This window comes from Eupeodes corollae, chromosome 3, assembly GCF_945859685.1.
Source record: "Eupeodes corollae chromosome 3, idEupCoro1.1, whole genome shotgun sequence".
In the NCBI taxonomy this organism is placed as follows: domain Eukaryota; kingdom Metazoa; phylum Arthropoda; class Insecta; order Diptera; family Syrphidae; genus Eupeodes; species Eupeodes corollae.
This window is the reverse complement of record NC_079149.1, coordinates 136240181-136251387: the sequence shown is the minus strand read 5'-3', so window position 1 is coordinate 136251387 and position 11207 is coordinate 136240181.

Genomic DNA, 11207 nt, shown 5'->3' with positions numbered 1-11207 from the left:
ATTTATTCGTCGCGAAAAAAAATTGTAGTTGATACGAACTGTCAAACATTATTCGCGTTCCACATTATCCACACTCGCAACGAATAAAATAATCACTCGTACTTAACCTAGTTGAATACCCGTGGCATGATGGTTAGTGCGTTGGACTGTCATGCCACAGGTCTTGGGTTCGATCCCTGCCTATGCCATCTAAAGTCTTTTCACTAGTACTGCCTCTTGCGAGAAATTGACAAATTCTCCAATTCGTCAATAAACTGAAGGTCCCCTCCATTCCTGACAACATTACTCGCACACAGGAATGGTTGAGAGTTGTAAGTCACTAGGCCCTAGGCCCTAGTTCTCAACGGACTGTTGCGCCACTCAATTTATTTTTATTTATTTACTTAACCTAAAAAAATCATTCTTGTTTTAGTTTCAGTGGTGAATAGTGTTTGGCTGTGGCTCCTTGTCAAACTTCATTCGCAACGAATTAAAAACTCTCATGTGAAAGAAATGTCAAAATCGACGAATATTCGTTCATTCGTTGGTCGTAGGTACTCATGTGAATAGTGCTTTAAGTAACCAAACGTCCTTTAAGCATCTTGCGCATATTTTGACTTTTCTTTCACATGAGCTTTATTTCTATTCGCAGACAGCGACGAATCGTCAATTTATAATTACCCTTTTCAACAAACAAAACAACAGTGGTATAATTTTGAGGTTAAGTTGAGCGCATACAATTTATTCTTTGCAGTGTGGATGGTATGTGGAACGCGAAGAGATTTTGACAGTTCGTAGCCACCACACTGCGATTCATTACAACCAAATTGTTTTTACAAAATTGAATTGTTTTAGAGAACAAAATGCAAATTTTATCATCCTTACATAAGTGTCAATTGGTTTCTTATAATTTAAATATGTTTTTGTTTGAAATTGGCTTTTTGAAAAGTGTAAAATCACGTTTGTTCGTCCAATCGTTGTTCGCTGTCATGTGCAAGGCCCTTAACATTTTACTAAATCGTCAATAGCATCCACATTAAGAGTTGAAATCAATCAATGAAGAAGTGGTTCATTCCCATTCAAACATAAAAGTAAGGATCAATTTTTTTGCCTTAAGGCCGTTGGGTTCTTTTTATGTAGATTTTTTGCCAAAATTAGCAACTTATGTCAAATATTATTTCCGACGTCGTTTTTTTCATAAAAGTCATAAAACTTTGGATTTTTTCAAATACATTACAACTTCTAGAGTAATTTAGCTTCATAAATAATTCATTTTTATTTTTATATCATGAACCATAACTTCGTGGACATTTTTTTCCATTGAAATTCGTCAATTCTAATGGTGTGACAAATTACGTTTACCAATTCATCACCTACAAAAATGAGGGTGTTTTAATGTCCTTTCCCAAGTAAAATCCCCTAATATCAGTTCTTGATTGGAATAGAAAAAAATTAAATGTATCGAATTTCCTTCCCTGTGTTATGATAGAGGTCTTAACCCCATTTAAAATAGGACACATCAAATCAAACTAACCTAACCAAACCAAACCACTACGGAGAAGCTGATTTATCAGTGCAAAACTACCCCAAGATATTTCGCCATATGGGCTTGGTGTATTCTTTAGCATATGGCAGACTATTTTAAACATTTGTTCTTTATGGATTCGTGTCTTTCTAATAAAAATAAAGGAACTTAAATTGTTTCTTTTTTCGTGTAGCTTTTCTTTTCTGATTCTGCTGCTGCTGCTGTTGCATTCATCGAATGGGAATGCTTATAAATTATGATTCAAAAATTGTTCGTTTGCTGGAGTTTTTCTGAGACGGGATTGGACGATGATGATAATGATGATGAGCGACAACGCAACGACGACGCGATGAAGTGGACGGTGGTGTAGGAATATACCATGTATTTGGGGTCGTCGGGTGAAATGTGCAGTAATGTAACATCATCGTATATGATGGAAGGCTAGTTAATGATATATCTAGGAATCCGAATCTAACAATCATCGAAGTTTCTCGCATGCTGAACTCCCATGCAAAACTGTCAAAGGTCCAGGTTCAACTGATTTGAATTAAAAAAATTAATTAGAAAATGCGCAAGTAGCATTCGGTGCATCTTGTTCTTCGTTTGGTGCATTCGAACTATCTATACATTTGATGATAATAATAATTCTGATTGTGATTCTTTGTGGAATCTGCGAAAGATTTTGCAATGATTCTTTGTTTGCTAAAGGCTTGGTTAGAATCCAGAAGTCATTCTTCATAGGTTACAGACAGTTATCGTCAAAAACCCCTATTCAAATTATTGGACGAAGTTGAGGTGAACGACACGTTTCTTATAACCCTTCTACTTATTCAAATTGATTACTTTCACTTTTGGTTCTTTGCTAACTCTTGAACACAATGGGAATTCACTAGTCGCGGTAAAAATCGCTGTAGCACAAGCTGTCACTAAAATCTCTCACTATGTAGCAAAGGTCGCCCACAATGGTGTAGCGCAGGAAGAATGTCAGCTGTCATTTTTTTTGACATTTATACATTTGTGTTTAATTTTGTATTTTTGGGCAACTTAATTTTCAATTTTTAAACTGAAAAATGGGCCAACGCGATGAAATTGCATTTATTGCAATGATAATGCAAATGTGCTACTGCGGAATGAAGCTTTTAAAGAAGAGAAAACGAAACCAACGAAAGGTTTCTTTGAAACAACTTTTCAGGTGGGGTAAAATGTTTAATGGTCTTGCTTAAATTATCCTAAAACCTTTCAGTTTATCAAAAACAATGACGAAGAACTATTTTTTAAGGCCACGCGGCTAACAAGGATGCATTATGATTTGTTGTTGTCTCTTATAAATATAATTCTTTGAACAGACCCACAGATATGTCAAAATGTAACGCGACTAATAGCGGAAAGTAGAAAATTATTCAACAATGGCGACATCGATCGCTGCAGCAACAGCTTCCCATTGTGGCGCTGTCAGCTATTTTCGTATGTTTCAAATTTGACAGCGCGACAAGCAGCTGCTATATCAGCTTTGACAGTAAACCCAAATGTCTTCTGAATTTTTGACATTTCAAACTCACGGGTTTATTTTACAGAAAAAGGTTTGTTTACTTTTTTAACGAACTGCCATCGTTTTTTAGACGTGTTCAGATGCACAATTTTTAACAAAATGGAATTGACACTTGCAAATTACCAAAGGATACAAATTTTGAAATAACTTGTGCATTGTTAATTATTAAGAAAATTTCTACGTCGTAAAGACTAAGCTCTTAATAATAAGACTTTTGAAATGTTGCGAAAATATAAAGCGTATTTAAACTCAGATTTAGAGAAGAGAACTGTGCTGTCAAATTAAAGATCTGTTTCCTTTTGAGCTCAGACATATCAGAACACTCGGGCTGTGTTTCTTTTTTCATTCAGCTCTATGACCTATGAATAATATGATCGAGGTAATAGAATAAAAAACTGATCGCAGCTGACGTCATGTTTAGTTTCATGTATTAGAATAGGGACATATGGCAAATGCTAAAATTTTTGACAGTTCACGTCTTCTGTGTATTACTTAAACAAATCGAATTGTTCTGATCAAATCCTACTCAGAACGTTTGCGACATGCTTAGGCTTTGCTCTGAGCTTGCAAACCTAAAACGCCTTAAGCTAAGTATACACGATTGGAAGTTTTTATATTAGTTGAACTGTCAAAAGTCTTCCAATGGCATTCAATTATGTAAAAATTGGTAATTTTCTCTCAAGTGGAATTGGTCCGGCTGACAATTGCCCAAAATTTTTTGTTTTCTAATTAAAAATTATCTCTGAACACGGTTGGAAGACAATTTGTTTGTTTCTCAAAAAGACATCGGCTGAAAGAATTTCCATAAGATCGAGAAATGTTGCTCGTCTCTCTGCCAGATTTTGTGTCGCATTTTTTCAAAATCAAATTTGAATTTCGTGTAGAAGTTTGAATATTTTGTTTTATATTCATTGATAGCCGTTTTGCCAAACAGTATCCTTGGGTAGTTTATATTTCACACAATATAAATCACACATAAACGTCGCCTGTTATTGAACTTCTAGAGAAATTGTCAAGTTTGTTTATGCGTTTAATCCTTTTTAATATTTTTTGGTATAACTTCTTTGTCGTTTCTTTGCCAGACTACTGTTGACTTCTTATTTCTTCCATTTTCATAATTTTAAAATTCTCTTAAAGTCCTCTAAGCTTTTATTGTTGTTTCAATCTCTAAAACTTTCTGATAATTAAAAAATAGATGCTGTTGTTGACAAGAACATCGTCTAATCAATTGAAAATACGTAAACAGACAATTTTTATATACAATGGGCTGTCGAATTTATCTTGTCACTTTTGAGCTATAAATTTGTCACTTTTGACAGTTAGACGGGTTCTAACGATTGCAGGAAGTCAGAAAATTGGCCGAATCACGATTGGCTGTCAATTTTTTTCTGTCACTTTTGAGCCATACATTTGTCACTTTTGACAGTTAGACGGGTTCTAACGATTGCGGGGAGTCATAAAATTGGCTGACTCACGGTTAGCTGTCACTTTTGAAAATTAAAATTGAGTGCTGATGATTGATAAAAAATTAAAGTTAACATCTTCTAATCGTGTAAACTCCATTTTAGAAAAACTATTTGAAAATGTTTGTGAAATCGTCGTTAATGGGACTTAAAAATAAAAACGTCAAAATTACTGTGTTGCAAATGATAACTTCCCATTGATGTTGCCCTTTTTGACGTATTGAAATAACTTAGAGCTATAATTTCAAAAGAAACACACTTTTAAAGAATATTTTTTGAATAAATCATCTTTACGAGTTAATAAATCGTAACAACTCTATTTCCCTTACCGAATTTACAGCCAAAGCATATTTCTATACAAATGATTATTACATTTTCTTTGCTCTCGTTAGTAAAATTTATATCTTCCATTTTCCTCCTATAAATAACCACCCTCTTTGAACACTTCGATTGCATTTCAATAAAATATTTGCCAATTCAATCGCCCCAACTTACAAAATGCAGACTACATCATTATGCATCCACCCAAAAGTCGGCTAATCAAATGGTCGATTATTTTTAACAAAATCTTTCAATTCGTCGGTTATTTTTAGCGCCATCAATTGACGAACGGTCCAATCGAAAGTCCAAATGATACACCTTGATGATGATGATAATGATGATGTTGCTGCTTTTGCTGATCTGGCTGATGCTGGTGATGATGATGATGACTTTGTGCTTCAGCTTGGGCTTCTTGCGCAAATTCTCAGGCGATTATGTGTGGGAACTGCGGGAACAGCCATAAACACGCTGCTTCTGCCGGGCAGCGAAATCAAAATGCATACAGTTCATCTGTATGGTGCACTGTGGCTTCCTAACATAATAAATACCCGGTCACCAATCTTTCTTTCAGTCTTGCACTGCACTTACCTTACCTCACTGAACTCAAATGCGGAAATGCACCGTGTCTGACTATATCTACACTTCTTCGTCCGTCGTCGTCGTCTCCGTCGATTTCGACGTCGAATGTAGACGTCGTCGTCAACGACGGCGCGGCGTGGCGTCGGTGCTTACGTGAACTCCTGTTGTAATTTTTATTTTTTAGCGAACAGAAATTTCCAGTCGTAAGTCGTAACAAACAAAACAGTGCTGTGCATGGCGCACAAAATTGCAAAAGAAGGAAGGCAACCAAAACCAAAGCGCGAAGCCAGTCGTCATCGTCACATAAGACCTCGCTGCGGGTAAGCTCTCCGACTCTCGTCTCCGAGACTATCTGCATATCCCAACGAACATATCCGCGGATATCTTTTTTTTAAGGTGGAGTGGAGTAGGGAATGTGTGCTGAGCATAAGCGCTGCCCTGCTGGCCCTCGAGGATAATGACAAACAGGCATTGATTGGGGAACGCACCCGCGAAAAGCGAAATATTTGAAGTTTGGCTCTGTTCTTCTGTTTTTTTTTTTCCGTTGTCGTTTTGTTTTGTAGGTATGTTTGATTATTTGTTTGTTTCGTGCTGTCGATGATGCTGGCTGGTTGGCAAGCGCACTCCAGGCGTACTTTGAGTCCCGAGATTCCGTCGTTAATTTACTCTTCCTATATCCACTGTCAAATATTCGGCTCACCGACTCACCGTTCACCGTGTGCTGTTCATAAAAATATCACGAGGACGCGACACGAGGAGATTGTGTGTACTTGCGTTATATCATTTGTGGATTCACAGTCACAATGGCGCGCATCTCATCTATACCTTTCTGGCTGGACTTGTGGATTGGATTGGCAGCTGAATTTGAATGTTGAATTTACCTTATGCTATGTTCCTCACAATCTTCCAAGGAATTACCTCTCTTGAAAGATCTTAAGAAAAGAAGAATGAAAGGGCATCTTTTTTTTGATTCATCTTGGACTTGGGTTTCAATAAGAATGTATGGTGGTATTTTTTATGGAAGAGCAAACAAGATGGGCTCTTTCCGGTTGTCTTATATGAATGTAGATATGTGATTCAACATTTACGTAACTTTCAGGTTGACTTTAATTTTAAACCCATTCTTGTATTAACAATTTGCAGAAAATTTTATGGCGGTTAATGTTATATTGACACAAATGACAAAATTCTTATTTTTTCGTCAATATCGATTACAATTAAAATTTAAAATCGAGTTTTATGGTTTTTGTGACTTTCATAAATAAACATGGCTTAATAAAGATGATTGTCAGATTTTCCAATTTTGACAGATCTGTCAGCAAATAAACTGTACCAAATGTCTGGCAATCGTGTGAACTTACAATTGTTCGTGACAATATTGACAAAAATGTCATTCAAAGTAGTTTTCGTCTGACTTTTGACATCATGAAATACAATTTTTTGAAACATCAGACACTAGCTAACGACACAAAATTGTATGAGTTAGCCATGTGACAATTAAAGTGTAATAAATACTTTGGGATTAACTATTGAAGTAGATAAATTTACATTTAAGGTATTTGACTTTTGTCAAATACATTGTTTTTAGATCGCAAAAACATCTCTGCACATTTACACATTTCAAAAAGTCAATTTCAAACAAAAACACATTTAAATTATAAGAAACCAATTGACGCTTATGTTAGGATAATAAAATTTGCATTTTGTTCTCTAAAACAAGCCAATTATGTAAAAACAATTTGGTAGTAACGAATTGCAGTGTGGTTGCTACGAACTGTCAAATTTGTTCGCGTTCCACATACCATCCACACTGCAAGGAATAAATTGTGTGCGCTCAACTTAACCTTCAAATTATACCACTCTTGTTTTGTTCGTTGAAAAGGGTAATTATGAACTGACAATTTGTCACTGTCTGTGAATAGAAATAAAGCTCAAGTGAAAGAAACGTCAAAATATGCGAACATCCACAGTGTCTGAAGTAAAAAATGTGTGCCAAAAGAAGAAAAACTCAAAAGTTTAAACATTCAGGGAGACATTTTTGCTCTGCAAGAAACTGACAGTTGTGCTTAAACGTCAAAAAGTGTCTTTTACTTAGACCAAGACATTTGTAATAACTTTTGTGCAATAAGGAGTCAATGTAAGCAAACCTTAAAATTTAAAGGTCCTATCGAACTACTGTATTTTTAACACTGGGCAATCATAAATTCTAAATCGAGTTCTGTATTCAAATATCATATTTATTCTAATTAAGTATTATTTATGACTGTCACACAATCAACAATTTGAACACATAATTTTGTATAAAATATATTAAAGACTAAATTTTTGTTTTTAATGCATAGGTAACGTTTGACTTCTTCTTATGTAAATAAACGAATATTTTTTAATTAACTTAAGACTAATCAGCCATAATAGTTCATGCAGAACTACCCTACTTTTACAATGAAACATAATGTTCCTACTACAATCTACAAACTACAAGCATTACAACTTTAGCTACACAAAGAAGCAACACTGGAATGTAGACGTTAACTCTAAAGTCTAAAGTAAAGACACAAATGAACAAACACACAAACAATAATAGTGAGAGAAAAATAAACAATTTGTGAGAGAAATTCAGAGAATAATTGGAAAAATGTTACCATACTACAAGCAAGAAAAATACTTAAAACGGATTCCTTAGGGAAATTTGACATCAAAACGTTGTGGCTTATTTCATATTATTTGGGTTACCAAACGGATCAAGATATATAACAGTAATAATGTGGGTTCCATTTGGACATTTCCAATAGGTGATGAAAAGAAATGAATTAATTTGACAAACAAATGTCAGTTTCACTTAAATAAGAGATACAATCGAGATTTGAATACAGAGCAATTCGTTTATATGGATTATTTTTTGCTAAGAGTAAAAGTTGATAATCAAACAATAAGAACTGTCAAAAAGAAAAATCTAGCTCCGTATTACTCAGCAAAATGTAGTTCTTTCAGCAACCGTCTTGGAGCAACTTCAGCAAAGAAAAAGAGTGTTTCGAACTCATAAGAAACAGCAGGAATTGTCTGAACTTAAAACCTGAATATTCCATGTCGTAGTTTTCACAGGATCTGAGACAAAACAACATTTTATTTTTTTAAATATTATGTTAAAAACTTTAAAATGGGTTTCTGTTAAACAAAAAATTAATATAAATGTATGGGGTTATTTTGTGTTTCTGTTATATTTTTGACAACATTGGTTCCACAGCTCAAAACGTTAATTATATGTTGTCGCTGTCAATAATCTACAGTTTAGTCCATAATTCAACCATAAATCGTCTAATAAACGAACAACGCTTGCAAATCATTGAATTTTATTATAAAAGTTTATTATTATTTATGAAAGCGAATCGAACGTTCGACTAAAAGCGAATGTTTTAGCGAACTTCGGTTATATCGGTATTATCTTTAGAGAGCTTCAACATTCGCTTCAAAATCAGTGCTGCCAAAAATAATTGCATTAAAATAACATATGTTAAATGTCAAATAATGTCAATTGCTTTAATTATTGTTAAATTTGTTTTCTCATATTGGGATTTGCGTTCTTCAATAAATTGTCATTTGTTTATTAAAAATTAATTATAATGTTAAGCAACGTCGATTTGTTCTTTGAAGAAACTGATTCTGAAAGTACGAGGGAAGAAAATATTATGATGGGTAGAATAAGGAGAAACATTCGAGATATATCTAATCCCTTAGAACTCCCAGATCATTTGTAAGTTTTCAAAAAATATCTATTTCTACAAAAAGATTAATGCTCTTTGTTTTGTTAGGTTTGTTTTATATTTTCGCTGAATAAGGATGCATTTAACTATGTGCTCAACAAAATAAGCATTCACATCCACCAGTACACGTTCAATTCCACCTCTTATAAAACTAAAGCTTGTACGCAGCGATTTCTTGGAAGTGGTAGCTACCAAAACTGTGTTGGTAATGATTTCGATCTTGGGCTATCCCAACCAACGGTGTCAATCGTTTTAAACGAAATTCTTCAAGTGCTAGAAACCAAACTTTGTCCAGCTTGGATGAGGAAAGAAATGTCACAAAGCGAAAAAAAGACGCGAGAAAGTACTTTTATAGAAGGTCCAGGCTGCCTGGTATAGTTGGGAAAAAAATGTTACTTAAATGTAAATAAAACAATTTGAGAATGCACCTTATGTCAATCTTTTCCCTCACGTGACGGAGGACCAAGAGAATTTAATTCTACTGCAAATTGCTCCCAATAATCTTTATGGTTTCTTTTGGATGACCCAAAAGCTCCTATGCCTCTAGCAATATCGGAATTCTTTTCCATCAGTTCCACAAGCCTTGCAAACTGATTTGTATTTGTTCTTGAAATAAACATTATTATTTTCGTTTTTTATAATAATTCACAAACTACGTTTTTCTTTTATCACACATTTTTAACTAAAACAAACAAAACAAATAATAATAAACTATCGATAGAAATTTTTCCAGACACGCCAATTTGTAATTCGCTAATGTTATCACAAAATATTTTGATTCCATAGGATTTGACAGTTTTAGCGGTTAAATTAGTGAACTCTCGCTATTTTAAATTCCTCGATAACTTAATTCGCTAAAGTTTTGACATTTAAAGCGATCTTAATTTGAGCGAATCGCTATTCCTAATACGAAAGTTTTAAGTTCGATTCGCTATTCATAATGGGGGCTGTAAACAAGCTAAACAGCCATATTTGGAGTGAAGTAAGTAGCATTGCAAGAGCATGCATCCAGAAAAATGTACTCTTTGGTGTGAATAAAAGTTTGACTTGCAGGGCATGACCATACTGTAATCAATTCAAAAAAAGATTGTATGCTTTTTTGAATTTTATGTGTTTTTTTTAATTCTGTATTTCTGTTAGCTCTTAAAACATCACTCTTTAATTGTCCATATTGTTATTAAAATAAATAAAATCCAACAAAAATGCTGAAAGTCAATGAATATTACAAAATGGAGCCCGAGCAGAGACTAAAATATTCATACATTGTACCAATTTGTGGTTTTCTTCATTATATAAAGCTGAGGTTTCAGTTTCTGGACTCCGGGGTAATAAGTCAAGTAAGTTCAGAAGCTTTAGTTCCTTTAGTTCGTATAAAATGAAAACAAATAATTTAAGTAAGTTGTAACGAAGGCAAAAAATCAGATTTTCTTTGCTGGCAAAACCATATAGCTTGTGATTTTTGAGCATTAACCTTGATTCTCCACTTATGAAATTAGTTTTGTAGGGTATTAATTGAGCATTGTAGATGATAATTATAAATGAATTGTTCTTGATTGAGTGTTAATAGAAATGGACAACAAAAAATGTTTGACAGTGGAGGAAAGAGCAAGAATAGATGTTTATTGCTCTAAAGGTCTTTAATTCTTTGCTATAGCCTGAACATCGAACTGATCATTGTGTCAGCAATTATTTTAAAAACCATCGTCTTTCTCGAAAAATTATTAAAAAAAAACACTTTCTCTGAAATTCAGATTTATCGGCAGCTAAAACTAGGCTAGCTTATCCATTGTTAAATGAAAAATTCGCCATGCTAAACACTTAAAGTTCCTGAACTTAAAGAAAAAACCACCACTTAATGACGCAAGGAAGAGGCAACGCTTGTGTTTCGAGAAAGATCACATGAGCTGGGATGTACAAAATGGAATGACCGCAAATGATTGGCGGAAGGTTATTTTTTCCCACCAAAAATCTAACCTACCTGTAGATGCGCCAGATGATTATAATTATTATTTCCATCACCTGAAGAAAGA